The sequence below is a fragment of the Theobroma cacao genome, chromosome 3, assembly GCF_053813885.1.
Source record: "Theobroma cacao isolate CCN51 chromosome 3, ASM5381388v1, whole genome shotgun sequence".
Lineage (NCBI taxonomy): Eukaryota > Viridiplantae > Streptophyta > Magnoliopsida > Malvales > Malvaceae > Theobroma > Theobroma cacao.
The window spans coordinates 31,481,863-31,500,324 of NC_142641.1; the positions used below are offsets into that span (position 1 = coordinate 31,481,863).

General features: G+C 34.3%; 1 non-coding gene across 1 annotated transcript; it reads right to left on the minus strand.

Annotated features, from left to right (window-relative positions):
- Nucleotides 1-17,775: 17,775 nt before the first annotated feature.
- Nucleotides 17,776-17,882, minus strand: LOC148763709 (small nucleolar RNA R71). Its single transcript, XR_016025586.1, has one exon. It is a non-coding gene; the product is annotated as a small nucleolar RNA R71 (small nucleolar RNA).
- Between the last annotated feature and the right edge of the window lie 580 nt (nt 17,883-18,462).

Sequence of the window (18,462 nt, forward strand, 5' to 3'; positions counted from 1 at the left end):
AATTTCGACTTAAGATGAAAAATGACCATTTTGCCCCTACCTTAAAAATCATCATTATTTTTATTTTTTTCGTCATTTTACCCTTATTTTCATCATTCATTTATGCCTTAGGCCTACTTAGGCCTTAAAATTATTTGAAAGCCTACTTCTAGGGGCTCACTAAAAAAATGACGAAATTACCCCTAGCCTGTGTTATTGCGTCTACACCTAGTTACGAGCCTATAGAGGTCGAGGTCTCACATATATGGATAATCTAAGTGGGGGAGAAGAAGTAAGAAAGAATTTTGAAGAAAAACGACGTTAGTGGGGCTCGCGTGCCTTCATTAAACAAAGCAAGAGAGGTAAGTATATATTTAAATATTATGGTGACACCTTGGTGAAGTATGAATTTGATATTTTATTTGTGCAAGTGTAAAGGAAGAAAAATAGAAGAAAATTGGAATTAAAGGAACTATGGGAAGAACTAATTGAAAAGAATAAGTTGAGGGGTGGAATTGTAAATAATGAAAAGTAAAGGGGTGAAGTTGTAATTATGAAAAAGTTAAAGGATCAAATTACAATTTATGAAATATTTGAAGGACCAAATTGTAAAGGATGATTTGAAGGGTCAAATGGTAAGGAAAAATTTGAGGACTTATGTGCAATTTCACCATTTTAAGTTAAATAGAAATTAACTAACCAAGGAAAACTAGATTATGTAGGAGGATGGAATATGCATGTAACAAATACTATTACATGCAAGATATACATGCAGGGATGTACTTATAGTGGGGAACGTGTGGGAGCCCCACCATGTGACAAACAAAAGGCGTAAGACAAAATGAATAAGATAACACATGCATGTAACAAATTGGGAGGCCAAATGAGAAATAATGTGGGAAGATGCATGTAAAGCCATTGGACAAAAGTAAGGAGGATGAAATGAAAATGCATCAAGAATGCATGAAGATAGATTAAAGAATTGATGGATAATGGAAGTAGATATTCAACCAATTAAAAAAGATGGAAACTGGATGTATGAAATCTTATAAGTTGGCAAGGTGGCCAAATAAAATAAAAAGGCAAATGTGTGTATGCAATTTGATTGGCTAAGTGGGTGGTCAAATAAATAGCAAAATTTCAAAGGGAAAAAGAAATGAGAATTGGCCTTGGAAAGCTTGTGAGAACCGGCCATTGTGAGAGAATAAAGAAAGAGCTTGGTTCTTATGAGGTTCCATCCAAAAAGAGAAGAAAATAGAGGAAAAAAAAGAGGAAATTGGGTCTTACCCGAGGTGAAAAGAAAAGAAAGGAAAAAACAAAAAAAGTGGGGAAGGTTCGGGTTTGTGAGGATTCAAGGAAACTGTGGGTTCCTTGCTCTTCATTGTTGAGTTTAGCATTTCATCACCCAAAAAAGAATCTTCAACATGCAAGAGAGGAACCGTGGAGCTTGTGGAAAGAGGAAAGCTTGGTTCCAAAGTTTTAAGAGAAACAAGGGTAAGAATTGTGGTTTTGGGTTGATTAGGTTTTGAGAATTGGTTGGTAACCATAAGAAATGTATTGTGGCAGCAAAGAAGAGCTTGATTGGAGAGGATTTAGGGACATGCAAGCCATCAAACACTTGGATGCATGATGGACTCAAAGTGAAAGAGAAAAGGTAAGCATGGTATTGTGTTTTAAGGCCTACGGTTGGTAGAATTGTTAAGAAAATAATTTGTGAATAATGTTTGTAGCTTGGTGATTGAAACTTGGAAGAATATTGGAGTGCATGCAAGGCTCAAGCAACCTCAAAGGTAAAAATGTATAATGCTTTAAGTATGGTTAGAGGATTTTGAGAAAATGGCTATTGTTGTGTTGATTAAGAATTCGAAAGACACATTGTGAAGAATGATGATTGTTGGAAAGATCTAAAAATACATGAGCTAGTTAGAAATGTTAAAGTTGCTTGCTATGTTGTTTGAAAGAAATAAGGATGAATAATGTGGATGGAAGATTGGGAAACAAAGCATTGAAAGTTAGATAGACAAATTATGCATGTAAGCTTGGAAATAATTGAGTGAAATTAGATTGATTGTTATTGCCATATATGTGGTTAATGCTATGAAAATATAAGATGGACTATGATGAATGTTGCTTGACAAGGTTGAAATGGGCACTTAATGCTATAAATAAGTTGCGGATACATGTAATATAGAGAATTATGCATGTAAAGGTTATGAATTCCTTTAGTAAAAATATGTCAATATGCATATGAATATGCAAAGTCTAATTGAGAAAGAATGGTGATTTTAGCATGATTTGAGTTATTAAGATGATGATTAATGTTTGAACGAGAAAAAAATGGAACAGGATATAAAAGCCTTAAGTAAACGTGGGCTGCAAATGTTAGACAATTGAATTGTAATGTTACTAAAAGTATTTTGGAACTAATTGCTGCTAGGAGATTGACTAAGTGAAAGATAATTGCCAAGGACATAATTCAAGGAGAAAACGGGTGACCGGCAAGTCATCTTGATGAATTGAGGACATAAGGAGTTCAATTGGTGAAGTGATATCCTGCCAAGAGAGGTGAGTAGGGGGTGTTAATTTTAAAAGATTTTACGCTATATCAAAGTATATGTATAGTATTATTCAATGCCTTTGTCGAAAGCATGAGTTGCTAGAAAATGATAAGTGATTTGAATACATGGTTTGGAATGATTTATACATTGCTTTTGTGGAAAGCATGAGCTGGTAGAAACAATAGGCATTTGTGAATGCAAATTGAGTTTGAAAGTGTTTTGTGTATACTATATATATATATATATATATTATATGTAAAGTGTTTTAGAAACCAAGAAACAAGCCCTTTTGCAATGTTTTGCATCAAAACCATGCCTTGAATCTTTATGCAATGTGCATAGTTAATTGCACTTGATAAATGGCTTAAATGCAAATTCTTGTGAGCCGGTTTTAGTCTGAACTTTATGCAAATGTTTACACCATGCATTTTAATGTGAAAAACAATTTTGAAAGGTTGTCGAACCTTGTTTTCAAATGCTTTAAAGAAAGACTCTTGAAAATCTTGATTTGGTTTTGAAAACAGTTTTGACAAATCAAGAGCATCGAGAGTAAGCCGAATGTCATATTGGAATAGTGTGACCCTTGTGCACAAGTAAGCTCTAGCTAGAGAACCTTTTGGGTCGCGATAGGTTGTTAGACGTGGCTAGGCCACAGTCTATGATTATACGTAGCAAGGCCACCTGTTGTTAAACGTGGCTAGGCCACGAGTTGATATACGTGGTTGTGACCAAATAATTTCTCCGATGTTGGCCAACATTATCAAGACTGCCATGGTTGTGTGAATCCGATGGAGAGGGGCCTCTCAGATGTCATTACGTAGAAGAGGGTCCATGGGTTGATTATCTATGATTACCTATTCGAGAGTCTCGAGAGTTTTTAGACTCGTACTCTTTCGCATGGTAGAGAGATATTATTTTCCTGCAGCTCCCGTTTTTAATTAAAAGCTTTCAATGCTTTATACATTGATTATGAATTATGCATGTGGATGTACTCGGTTATTTTTACATGCCTCACGATTTGGGAACGTGCATGTTTTTATATGGCCATTTGTATTTATGAAGGAAATAAATGATTTTGATGATTGAAATCTATTTTACTATGCTTTGATTTCGGCATTGTTTGCTAAGGAAAGTATTGCACTCTGATTTTCACAGCATTATTTTTATAAGGCGCAAATACCTTATTTGTTATTTAGTCTTATAAGGTTATCATTTTATACTCTGGTTTTATTTTCTGCTCTAAGCTTATTTCCCATCTACACCTTGCTCATGGAGCCGATGATCACTGAGTCTGTGAGACTCATCCCCTTATCTCCACTTTCACAGATAAGTGATCGGCCTAGCGTGCATTCGTCGACCTATGTTGTCCATCGCGAATAGGTAAAGGCATCTCATAGCACTTTATTCCGAGTCACTTCGCTGCTAGAGGTCGAGTCGATTATAGTGTATTTGTTTGTAAATAGTCATTGGTCTAAATGTGAAAGTGTATAATTCAAAAATTATAAACCTTGATGTATTTTTACAATTATGTGGAATAAAGGTTAAGTCAATTTATTACGACTTTTGTTCAAATCATATTAAAAAGAGTTATATGGTTCAAACCAATTACATAAATTGGTGAAATAAATATAACGTATTAACTAAAGTTTCAATTAAGGCTTGTTTGGGACTTGGCGGGTTCTTTCACAAGACTCAAACTTCGGTAGTGATCGAGGAGCGATCGTTACAAAGTACGTTCAAGGTTGTGGATAATCTGGGAGCACAGAAAAAGTTTGACATTTTCGAAAAACGATTGCATGCTATGGAAGGGACAAATGCATTGGGTTTTATTGATGCATTAGAAATGAGTCTTGTACGTGGACTTCTGATTCCTCCCAAATTTAAGGTTCCTGATATGATGAGATTAAGTTAATGGCACATGTAACCATGTATTGTCGAAAAATGGCTACTTACATTTATGACGATAAGTTATTGATCCACTATTTCCAAGACAACCTTACATGATCTGCCATCAGGTGGTATAATAAGCTAGATAGAAGCCATGTGTATTCACGGAAGGAGTTAGCACGAGCATTCATAGCTCAATACAAACATGTGGCAGACATGGCTTTTGACCATATAACCTTCCAAAGTATGGAGAAGAAAGATATTGAAGGCTTCAAAGACTATGCTCGGAGGTGGAGAGATATTGCCTCACAAGTCCATCCACCATTGATTAAGACAGAAATAATATTCATGTTTGTTAACAGTCTGAAGGCCTCATACTATGAAAGGTTAATCAAAAATGCCATCAAGACCTTTGCAGATATGGTTTTGTCAAGGGAAATAATTACAACTATGGTCTTGTCAAGGGAAATAATTGAAGCTGCAATTAAGAGTGGCAAGATCGAAGAAGGAAACACCACCAATTCTAGAAAAAAAAGGTGTGTAGAAGGAAAAGGAAGTTGAATCCCAAGCGGTTAAGCTCGAAGGTCCTTAAGCTAGAGCATACAACCTATATCAACCCTATCTCCCTTACCAACCCTACTATCCCACCTCAAACAATATTTCCCAAAACCCTTATCAATAGGCCTCACAGCTAGCTTTCCAAACAAGTGTCCAACTGTTATCATCATTTCCACCATCAACCCGATCCACTACTTGACCAAATAATGCTAGGGAACCTAGAAATACTCTACAAAAATTTGACCATATTCCCATATCTCACACAGCTTGGCTTCCCCAATTGATTGAGTGTTGTCTCTTGGCGAAAGTTCACTTAGAACCTTTAAAACCACCTTACCCAAAATGGTATGATGTCAATGCTCAATGTGATTATCATTATGGAATTCAAGGTCACTTAACAGAAACTTGCATAGCTTTGAAACTTAAGATGCAAGGTTTTGTCAAGGCTAGACTTTTGAGCTTCACAAAGAAGCCTAAGCCAAATGTCAATGAAAACCCCTTTCCCAATCACTCAGGGACATAAGTGAATGTTATGGGAAATGAGGTAGCTCGATACATCAAACAAAATGTAAGCGAGGTTCAAACCCTAGTGGAGGAAATATACAAAGCTTTAGTCAATGCTAGTATGATTCAACCAGTCTAGATCAACTAAAGTCTTAAGTACCCAAAAGATAATTCCAAGCATGCTTGTTAGCACCATATGGGAATCAGTGGACACTCCATTCAAGAAAGTAGAGCATTTTGTCAAAAAGTACAAGAAATGATGGATTCATCCACAATTGAGTTCTATGAAGAATGTGAGGAAAACTCAATAAATGCGAAAATAAAATATTCATGTTCCTACACCACCCCTAAGTCTTTGACTATTTATTACAAAGAGGAGACAAATTCAGAAGTCAATAAGCTTACCAAAGCTATTAAGCCTGTGGTGACTATTAAAATTCTTAGCCCTTTCCCTTATCAAAGCAATAAGTCAGTCCTTTGGAGATACTATTACAAGATCATCTTGTAGGGGATATATAATTATCTACCTCAACATGGAAACACCACTAGCATAATTGATGTTGAAGGAATAACTCATAGTGGGAGATGTTATACCCCTGAGCTACTTGACAAGGTAGAAAAAGCAAAGGTGACAAATAAGAATCAAGGACCAAAAACTCCACCACAAAGGCAAGCAAGTCAGCTTATAGTAGTACAAAACATCAGACACAAGAAACCAGTTACCAAGAAAGAAACTTGCAAATCTCTCTAGTTGTCAAGCATAGCGAGTATTGTGTGGTAGAGTAGTTGAATCGGATGCCAGCTCACATATCACTTTTATCTCTACTTCTAAGCTCTAAGCCTTATCGAAATGCCTTGCTTAGAATACTTAATCAAGCTCATGGGCCACATAACATGTCGGTCAAGAATTTGCACCACATTATAGGAAATGTTGTTGCAACAAACTTCATAACCTTTAATGATGATGAAATCCAATCGGATGGTAGAGGACATAATAAAGTACTCCATATAACCACAAAATGTAAGAACCATATTATAGCTAGGGTCCTCATTGAATGTTATGCCACTAACCACGCTAGCTAAATTGCTTATGGACATGTCTTACATGAAGAAAGGTCACATGATTGTAAGAGCTTTTGATGGAACCAGATGAGGGGCAATTGGGGATATTGAGGTACCAAAACAGATCAGCCCATGCACCTTTACCATCAAATTCCAAGCCATGGACATTACACACTCATATAGCTGAATACTGGACGACCATGGATACACATAGTTGGTGCAATAACATCATCTCTACATCAAAATGTCAAGTTCGTAATGGATGACCAATTGATAATAGTCTTCAGTGAAGAAGATATCTTGTCACTCAATCACCATCAACTCTTTACATCAAAAGTGTAGAAAACGCATTGGAATGCTTTTTTAGATCTTTCAAAGTTGTCAATACTAGTGTTGTTGAGTAATGAAGATCAATTATTGAATGGTTAAAGGTAAAAGAGGGTTGGGTGAGGATTTGAAAAATGGATTTTAAAGAAAAGTGGAGAGAAAATTTCTAGAAAGAGAGTGGATGGGTGGCTAATGAAGAGCATGGAGGGAGAAAAAAAGGTTTATATGGTGGGCCTTATGGTTTTTTTATGGTAATTTTTTTATCAAAAATTAGATGGGCAATACGACACACCCCCTTGGTGTCGCGGTGTCGTAGGGCTTAATCCCTTTGTTTTGTACTTCAAATCCGGGGTGTCGTGGAGCTGCTATGCCTTCGATTCTATGTCTTTCAATGTTCGGGGCGTCATGGTGCATGAGGGAGTGCATCACAGTGCTTTTTTTACTGTCGATTCCACATACATTTTGCCCTAAGGTGTTGTAGCGTCGCGATGCTCTTGTCCCCTTTTTTGTTTTAATAGGGTGAAACCTAAAAAAATAAAAGAAAAATTAGTAAATGATGTTAATACATAATAATTAAATGAAAAAATAGATTAAAATAAATAAACTAAGTTATCAAACTTGGGTTGTCTCCCAAGAAGCGTTTTTTTGTAGTCATTAGCTTAACTATAGCATCCCTTTTTATAGTTTTTCATCCTCAGAATACGACCTAAGACTTAGTCCATTAGCCATGAATGTGCCCTGTATCCTCACTATCAATCTCTATTATTCTACAAGGATAAATCTTGATTGCATTGAAAGGACCCTTCCATCTTGCTTTGCGTTTCAATGGAAAAAGCTTGAAGTGTGATCTAGAAAGTAACATTACTTGTTGTCCAACCTAAAAAGGATAATTAGATAGCGGTTGAGGATACTCTTCTGGCATCTATTTGGGTCTAATCTATGGAGGTGGTGGCTTAAACTCAAAGATTGGTGCTTGCTCATTTTTAGGTGAAGAGATAAGATCACCCTTGCTTTCATCAACTAAATTCACTCTATAGCAACTATTTGAAGCGGAAGGATGCTTGATTGTATTGAAAATATTAAACTCGACTACCTCCTCTCCAACTTTAAAAGTTATCTTGCCTTCCTTTACATCAATGATTGCGACTGCAATAGCCAAGAATGGTCATCCCAAGATTAAAGAAATTTCCACATCTCCTTCCATTTCAAGCACAATGAAGTCAACTGGAATGTAGAAATGCCCAACTTTAACCAACACATCCTTAATAATCCCAACAGGGTACCTGATTATTCTATGAACTAATTACAAAGAAACTCTAATAGGTTGTGTCTCATTAAGTCAAGCTTTCTTAGCAATTGACAAAGGCATAATTGAAACACTAGCACCCAAATCACACAAAGCTTTGGAGAATTTAAATCTACCAATAGTACAAGGGATAGAAAATCTCTCTAAATCCTTAAGCTTCGATGAAAGCTTGTTTTGAATTATCGCCCTACACTCCTCAGTAAGTGCCACTGTTTCAAAGTCTTCTAGTTTCCTCTTATTGGTTAGAATGTTTTTTAAGAATTTGACATAGCTTGGCATGTTTTCAAAAGCTTCAACAAAAGGAATATTTATGTGGAGAAGTTAAATGGAAATTAACAAACCAAGGAAAATTAGATTATATGGGAGGATGGCATATGCATGTAACAAATACTATTACATGCAAAGATATCCATGCAAGGATGTACTTGTAGTGAGGAACATGTGGGACCCTCATCATGTGACAAATTAAAAGGAAAGAGACAAATGCACAAGGTGAAATATGCATGTTATTTTACTAGTTAAAGAAAGCATAGAAGATTTATGCATGATGGACACTTGGTGGCAATGTTGGATTAAATGAAAGGAAATGTATATGCATGTAATGTTATTGGCTAGATGAGAGGCCAAATGAGAAATAATGTAGGAGAATGCATGAAAGGCTATTGGACAAAAGTAAGGTGGTGTAAGTAGAAACATGTTAAACTAATGGAAGAATGGGAAAATGGGAGAATGGATGTGTGAATTGAATAGTCGGCCATGCATGAAGGTGAATGGGATGGATAATGTAAAAGATTTCCTACCAATGGCCAAAAGGATGGAATTGTTGCATGAAGATTCATAGGATAGCAAGGTGGCCAAATAGCATGAAAAGATAAAAGAATGCATGAATTGTAATTGGTTGAGTGGGTGGCCATATAAATACTAAATTCCAAAAAGTAAAAGAGAACAAAAATTTGGCCTTGAGAAGCTTGAGAGAACCGGCCATTGAGAGAGGAAAAGAAAGAAGAAATTGTTCTTAAGAGCTCTACCCGAGAGGAAGAAAAGAGAAAGAAAGAGAGAAAATGGAGGAAGGCTCGGGTTTGTGAGGATTCAAGAGAAATCGTGGGTTTCTTACTTCTTCCTTGTTGAGTCTTGATGTTCACTTACCATTCAAAGTGTATATTTGAAGCTTGAAGGAGATTAGTGCTTCAGTTTGACTATTCAAGAGAGAGGAAGGTAAGAGTTGTGATTTTTGCTTGCATGCATGTTTTGAAAACCGGCTGTAACCATAAGAAACATTTTATGGCAGCAAGATCTTCAAAGAATCAAAAGAGAAGATGCATGCATGTTGATTGGACACGAGTATATGGTGATTTGAGACAAAGAAACAATGGGTTAGTGCTTTTGACCTTGAGTTTCATGAATGGAAAGAAAGATAGAATATTCATTGATGATTTTTGTTTATGGCAGCAAATAGAAGGCTCGGCATGGAAGGCTTGCTAAAAGTTATGAAAATGTTGCTATTGAGCCATTACGGTAAGGGATTTAAGTTTAAGATTTAGACATTTATAATGGATTTTGGTGTTGATTGAAAGAAAACTTTTAGATGAGCTCGAGATTAATTGATTGTGTTGAAATACTTATTGCAAGGTATCAGAGAAGAAAAAAGAAAGGGAAGTTGCTGGAATTGACATTTAAGTGTGTTAAGTCATTGAAAGGTATTAGATTTGAACTCTAGAATTTTTATACATGATATATTTAGACACGAATTAGAAAAAAAGTGTTTATGTGAATTGAAAATTTATAAACCTTATTGTATATGCTATTATTAAAACGTTGAATGCAGGAATGAGCTTGCTAGAAATTAGAATTGAAGTGTAGGATTAAGCATGCTATTGAAGTTAATTGGCTCTTAAAGGTAAGTGAAATGAATATGATTTAGAGGTATATAATTGAAATGTTGAAATGTTAGTTGGAAGCTAGTAAGAAATAATTGAAATTGAATTTGAATGATATGAAATTCGATCTACAGATTCAACATTTTTAGAAATTAAAAGGAGAGCTTGCAAAGACTTGTGACTTAGCATTGATAAGCTCATTGAGGATAATTATTTGATGAAGAAAAATCACACCAAGCTAAGGTGAGTAGGGGGCGTCAATTTTAAAAGATTCTACGCGCTATCAAAGTATATGAATAGTATTATTCAATGCCTTTGTGAAAAGCATGAGTTGCTAGAAAATGATAAGTGATTTGAATACATGGTTTGGAATGATTTATACACTGCTTTTGTGAAAAGCATGAGTTGGTAGAAACAATATGCATTTGTGAATGCAAATAGAGTTTGACGGTGTTTTGTGTATACTATATATATATATATATATGATAAATGTAAAGTGTTTTAGAAACCGGGAAACAAGCCCTTTTGCAATGTTTTGCATCAAATCTGTGCATTGTATCTTTGTGTGATGTGCATAGTTAAATGCACTTGATAAATGGTTTAAATGCAAATTCTTGAGAGCCGATTTTAGTCCGAACTTTATGCAAATGTTTACACCATGCATTTTAATGTGAAAAATAATTTTGAAAGGTTACCAAACCTTGTTTTCAAATGATTTAAGGAAAAACTCTTGAAAACCTTGATTTGGTTTTGAAAATGATTTTGACAAACCGAGAGCTTTGACAGTATGTCGAATGTCACATTGAGATAGTGTGACATTTGTGCACAAGTGATCTCTAGCTAGAAAACCTTTGGGTCACCGACGGGCTGTTAGACGTGGCTAAGCCACGATCTGTGATTATACGTGGCAAGGCCACAGGTTGTTATATGTGGCTAGGGCACAAGTTCATATACGTGGTTACGACCACATGATTTCTCCTATGTCGGCCAACATCGTCGAGACTGCCATGACTTTAGAAATCTGGTGGATAGGGGCCTTTTGGATTGTTATTACGTAGAAGAGGGTCCACGGGATTGATTATCTATGATTACCTACTCGAGAGTCTCGAGAGTTTTTAGACTCGTACTCTTTTGCATGGTAGAGAGATATTATTCTTTTTCGTATCTCCCCTTTTTAATTGAAAGCTTTCAATGCTTTATATGTTGATCATGAATTGATGTATGTGAGTGTACTCAGTTATTTTTACAAGCCACACGGTTTGGGAGTGTGCGTGATTTTATATGGCCATTTGCATTTATGAAGGAAATAAATGATTTTGACGATTGAAATCAATGTTACTGTGCTTTGATTTCGGCATTGTTTGCCAAGGAAAGTATTGCAGTATGATTGTTACAGTATTATTTTTACAAGGCACAAATACCTTATTTGTTTTTTGGTTTTATAAGGATACCATTTTATACTCTAGTTTTATCTTTCAAATTATCTACTCTAAGCTTGTTTCCCATCTATGCCCTGCTTACGGAGCCAATGATCACTGAGTCTGTGAGACTCACCCCTTTATTTCCCCTTTTGCAGATAAGTAATCGACGTAGCGTGCATTCATCGACACTTATTGTCCACCGCGGATAGGTAAAGACATCTCATAGCACTTTATTCCGAGTCGCTCTCCTGCTAGAGGTTGAGTCATTCATAACGTATTTTTGTTTGTGAATAAACACTAGTATTAATGCAAATGTGCATTTGGAAATTATAAACCTTGATGTATTTTTACAATTATGTGGAATAAAATTTTAGTTGATTTGACCGACTTTTCATTTTAAGTATATTACAAAGAGTTATACGGTTCAAAGTGATTACATAAAATGGTGGAATGAATATAACGTATTAGTAAAAGTTTCAATAAAGGCTTGTTCAGGAATTGGCGGGTTCTCCCACAAGACTCGGACACCGATAGCTATTAAGAAGCGCGTCGTTACATTAACTTACCTGCTCAATATCATAATGGGACATATTATTGGATAATGAAAACCATTAACAGATTATAACTTCCTCAAGACTTTTCAATGTTATCCATCAACATCTAAGTCCAAATATGAGAAGAGAAAATGCAAAAGCCCATTTATCATACAAGAATCCAAGCATGATGGTAATCAATTCAGATTAAAGGATTTAAAACTCAGTAAGATGCTAATAAGGAATAGCCACCTCTACTCCGAGACTCTACATGGCTAAAAAAGTTATCAGTACTTGGATAATAAATTAGTAGTTTTCCATGATTGAAACGGTAGATTTCTAAATACTATGCAATAGTTAACATGTTCACATTTATGTATCAATCATCTCTCTTAATTTGAAAAAATTATTAATGAATAGCAACAATTCACAGATATATTGAATAGAGGGGTTACCACATCCAATATCCACTAGACTTGTCAAAATGGGCCTGGCCCATTGGGTCGACCCATTTTTTATTGAATACGGGATAAGGTAGGCTGGGCTTGAAAATTTAGGCCCATATTAGAATCGAGCCTAAATGGGCCAGCCCATCAAATCAGTGGGATGGGGTGGGCTGGGGTGGGCCAACCCTGTGGGCTAGAAAAAAATAATTTAAATTAATTTAATAATTTTACATATTTAACTATATAAAATTAATAATCTAGTTACCAATGGTATTGCTTATTTTATATATTTCAATGTCTTTAATCTTTACTTGTCAAATTAATAATTTTAATTTAGATTAAAACTTATTATCTCTTTTTGTTTTATGGCAATGAATATTAGATGATAAATTGATAATGATTCAGACCTTGACACATCATTGCTATCTAAACAAGATTTAAATGTTTTGCTTGAGGATGAGGATTGAGGAGGATATAAATAAGTCTTGAAGTTTCTATTATTTGGTTATATACTTATGTTTATGAAATGGTAGTTTGTGTTAAAGATTTAAACTTTATTTATGTAATTTATTTGTTTATTTATATTTGGTGTAATTTATTTGTTTGTAACAGGTTTTTATTATTCAATTTATGAATTAAATCATAGAACAATTTTATTAATAGAAAATTTGTTAAGTAGAATTGTAAAAATGATTTTTTTTAAAACAAAAAAGAAATAGGCTAGCCCAACCCAGCTCATGGGCTAGCAAGGGGTGGGTTGGGTTGAAGTTTTGATGGCCCATGTAAAAAATGAGCAGGCTTGGCCCCACCCATGTTTTTTCAACCCATAAGGGCTTGGGCCAAGCCAGCCCATATTAACACCTCTAATATCCACCATAAGCAGCAATGCTAGATCCCTGAAGACTTTTCTCCAAAGGAAAAAGACAGTAGGCACTCCTCGGTTCGAGAATGTTTAGTCGATGGACTGATCGAGAAGGACGTTACTGTTGAGAAAACATGCAGACCCAAAACGGATAAAGGAGAAACAAATCTAGGTAGCTAATGACAAAGAACAAAAAAGACAAAAACTTGAAAGCTCGAAATTACCCCATCAGCCAGATGAAAAACCTAAAAATATCGCTCGCTGATGAAAGAATATACAATCAGTGAACTGATCCAGAAGGAGGCCACTGTGGAGAAAACATGCAGACTAAAAATGAAGAGGGGAGAAACAAAACCAAGCAAATGATGAGAATGAAAAAAAACTGCATCCATCACTCATATTGAAAACTCAAAAATAACCTTTTGATATTCAAAAATGACAAAGTCACATGTCACAAGGTATATGTATGTTAGAATCATTGTATACTAGAGTTATGACCCGTGCATTGCACACAACCAATAATCCACTTGTCAAAAGATTGAAAATCTAACAAACTTATGATAAAACTGTTTTGACCCTCAACTCATCATTAAAAAACAAAAATATATCTATGAAGAGTTGGTTGGTTAATAATTCAAGTGACCATTTAGCCTTTCCTGCAGCACTTCCTTTTTCCCCGAGAGCTATAGAACTTTCTTGAGCAGAATAAATAAGCAAAACCTTTTCTTATGATTATCTTCCATGACTATGGATAAATTAAGATTGCTACGAGTCATTTTTCTTTTTCTCATGCCTAATATTGGGTAATTGTTTTATTTAATTTGTGTTTTGTCTCTAAAGGTATACTTCAACTCCCCATTCCACTAAAGACTCACTAACTTAAGTATCAAAGGCTGGTCGTCGAACCTACTCCATCACCTTTCCTTTTTGTTCAATCTTTGCAGGACCTCAACTCAATCAGCCCAAAAGTCCTTGCTCTGATCTTGGCATCAATAGGAATTTTGGACATTGAAGATCAGTTAGAGCTCAACCCAATCATTGACCGCTATGTTTGTGGAAGTTGTCTATTTCGCATCAAATTAGCTTTATACTTATTTATTTATTTCAAGTCTTCTATTAATTCTCGTGAATTTCGATTACGTTCAGATAGTTTATGGATTAATGAAATAAGAGGGGCATACCTAATTAAGGTTACTTGTCAAGAGGATAATTGGCACCTTATAAAAGAGTTGATCATCATTCAATTCGATGAAATCGAATACAAAAATTATTATTCATTGAGATAAAGATAATAAAATAATTATTTTTCTTTTTTTGGTTGTGTGGATTCATTTTAAATTAGTTCTCAACTCGCGTTACACTGCGAGAGTTATTAATTGGCATATAATTTGAATATCATTTTGTTAGAAGATTATTTAGAATAGTTAAATAATTTAATAATATATTTTATCAATAAATTAAATAACAAAGTGTTTTTTAGCAACATTGTAGGAAAATAACAATAGCTATAGATAATATCAAAAAACACTTACATTATCTAGAGGTTTTTAATACCGGTTTGAGTCCATTAATCAATATAAAAAAAATAGATAAAAGAATTTTCAATTGTTATAACCTAATCCTCTTTTTTTATTTGATTTTTTAATTCTGAAACAATTAACTAATCCTAAAAAAAATTTAAAAACTAAAACTAAAATCATATTATTATTTCATTATTTCTATTTCCCTATTACAAAAAAAATACATAATTAAAAATAAAGAAAAAAATAAATACCAAATAAAGCAAAAAAAAATGCATGACTCTTTTACGTAGCTTTTGGAGCTAATAATTTATATAGGTTTTCTTGATGAAATGCTGTTGTTTTCGCATAAATAAAAGCCTAGCAACTCATCTCCTTTTCGTCCCTTCTTATTTTTGCACTCTTCCTTACTAAATGACATCATTGTCAATACTAACAAAAACCCTCCTTAGAAAACCTAGCCTATTTTCTTTACCCACTTTCTCTCCCTCTCTCTACAACTTCACTAGAAAAGCAAATCCCTATCTTTGAAGCAACTTTTTTTGTCGCAGTTGCTATGCGAAAATCCAAATCCAAAGAGAACCTCAATCGAAAGGGAATAATGCAAATACTCTAACTAATTGAACCCAAGAAGCAAAAACAAAGAGAAGAATGAAAGAGAAGAAGAAAGTAAAAAGACATGGGATAAAGAAATCAAAAACCAAAACCCCTTTAAAAAAAAAAGGAAAACCCCAACACAACCGACGGATAGAAGAATGGGAGAAGTTGGATCCTAAAGGCAAAAGGAATTAGTAAGAAAGGGGAAAAAAGAAGTTGACAATTCTAGTTTATAGAATTATGCTATTCCAATGTTGTCATTAAATATTAGCTAAGTCCTCAATTTTCAATTATAATTTAATTATTTTTAGTTGTTTTTCAAATTAGTTTATTTTTTTAGTGAGTTATTTTAATTTTATGTTATTCCTTTAAATTTGGTTATTATTTATTAGTTTTTATATTTTTTGCAGGATTAAAAGTGATTGGGCTTAATTTTGGAAAGTAAGGTGTTGAAAGACCTAGAATTTGTTTGCATATGCTTCAGTATTTTGACCATATATCGAGTTACAGAACTCCAAATGATGAGATTCTTGAACCATTGGAAAGCCAAGAGATAGAGCTACAACTTTCATAAAATCACTTTTCCCAAATCTGCACTGAAGATAGAAAAAATCTTGTCAAAAAATAGTTGGACGTACTATGTCTGGAATGAGAATTTGTAAAGATTGACAATTGATTTTTGAGCTTCTCATTACACTTTTAAGCCCAATTAAACCCTAGGTCAGCTTAAGGAACTTTAGGTTAAGCTTATTAGTATAAATAGGATATGTTTAACAACATTAGGGGGGAACTTTTGAGAGATTCAAGAAGCTAAAAGTTGAGGCTGAAACTTGGAGATCAAGACTGTAATTATTGTTTTGTTTTCTTCCTTGGTTTTTATTTTTCTTGTTACTCTCAATGGTTGAATTTATTATAATGTTATTTGTTTTTGCAATCATGAGTAGCTAATTTTCTTTTTCTAGAATTGCAATTGAACTCACATGTAGTCTAAATTTTTAATCTCTTTCTTACTTATCTTTAATGAGAATTGAATTGTTTATTCCAATTTGTTCTTAATGCTTTTTAATTGCCTAATCACCAATTAAATTGATTTAGGAACCTAAACAAACTTGGGAAAGGGAGTTTAGAGTAGACTAAAATTGGGATAGCATATGATCATGTTAATTGATTTGCGTATAGGATAAGGATATACCTATAAGCCATATGCAGCCAGATTAAAGCCTGAACTTCATGAGTCTGTTTTAATTTCAATTCACATAGGATATAGTGTTTTGGTTAAAATAGATATTTTTATGAGATGAGTTAGGAGACCCTTATAAATAATTGAGGACTCTAGGTTAGCAATTCAACCTATTGAAATAAGTTAAGGAAGAGAGGTAAGATCTAAATGAAGTGTGAGGGATATTGTAATCCTAGACTTATTTGATTTGATTTTTACCCAATTATATTGTTGCTTTGATTTTTCTTTTTTAGCATAAATTTTGGTTAATTAGTTTTAGTTAATTAATTTAGTTATTCTAATTTGAGTGTTTGAATAAGATTAAATTGCTACAATTTTAGTACTTAGTAAAATTTTAGATCAATATTCTGTGGTATCAATACTCTGCTTGCTAATATACTGTCTATTTGATACGTATACTTGCATAATGGAATTTTAACTAATAAGTTTTTGGCGCCGTTGCCGGAGAATTGTTTTTAAAATTTTTATTAATACTAATACCAAGCAATTTAGTCTTACTTCGAATTTTATTTTTCTTGTTTTAATTTTAGATTTTGTTTGCTTGCAGATATCTTTGGTCACTGTATGCAAAGAAGAGACAACTTGAATCTTGTTCCTTTTGATCCTAAGATAGAAAGAACTTTCAAAAGACGTTGAAGGGAGAATTTGCAAGTTGCAGCTTTGAATCAAACAATGGCTGAGGATAACAATAACAATGACAATAATGCCATTAATCTGGTTCCCGAAGCAAATAGAGCACTGAGAGATTATGTTGTTCCTCTTTTTCAAGGTTTGCACCAAAGCATTAGGAGACCTTCTGTCAATGCGAATAATTTCAAAATTAAACCAGCCTACATTCAGATGGTTTAATCTTCAATCTAGTTTGGTGGGTTACCCAGTGATGATCCTAATGCTCATTTAGTAAATTTCCTGAAGATTTATGATACCTTTAAATACAATGGAGTAACTGATGATGCTATTAGATTGAGACTGTTTCCATTTTCTCTAAGGGATAAAGCAAAGAGCTGGCTTAATTCACTGCCCAATGGGTCTATCACTACATGGGAAGACTTGGCTCAAAAGTTTCTCGCAAAGTTCTTTTCACTTGCCAAGACTGCAAAGATGAGGAACAATATCACCTCATTCACACAATTTGATGGTGAGTCATTGTATGAAGCTTGGGAGAGGTTTAAAGAACTACTGCGAAGATGTCCACATCATGGGATTCTTGATTGGTTGCAAGTTCAGACATTCTACAATGGGTTGGTTGGGTCAATTAAAATCACAATTGATGTTGCTGCTGGTGGGGCATTAATGAGTAAGAATGCTACTGATGTTTATGATTTGTTGGAAGAAATGGCTTCAAATAATTATCAATGGCCTTCAAAAAGGTCGGGTTCAAGAAAAGCTATTGGAGCCTATGAGATTGATGCAATTGGGAACTTAGCTGAGCAAGTGGCTGCACTGTCCAAGAAATTTGACACACTAGGAGTTCATGCAGTTCAAAATTCATTTGTAGTTTGTGAGATGTGTGGGGATGCCCATTCAAATGATCAATGTCCATCTAATTATGAATCGGTCCAGTTTGTGGGGAACTTCAATAGACAGCAGAATAACCCATATTCCAATACTTATAATCATGGTTGGAGAAACCATCCCAATTTTTCATGGAATAACAATGCATGGCCTTCCAATTCAAAACCCAACATGCCTCTTGGTTTTCAACAACAAGTTAGACCAACAATTCCTGAAAAGAACTCCCAAGTGGAAGAACTTTTCTTGCAATATATATCAAAGAATGATGCT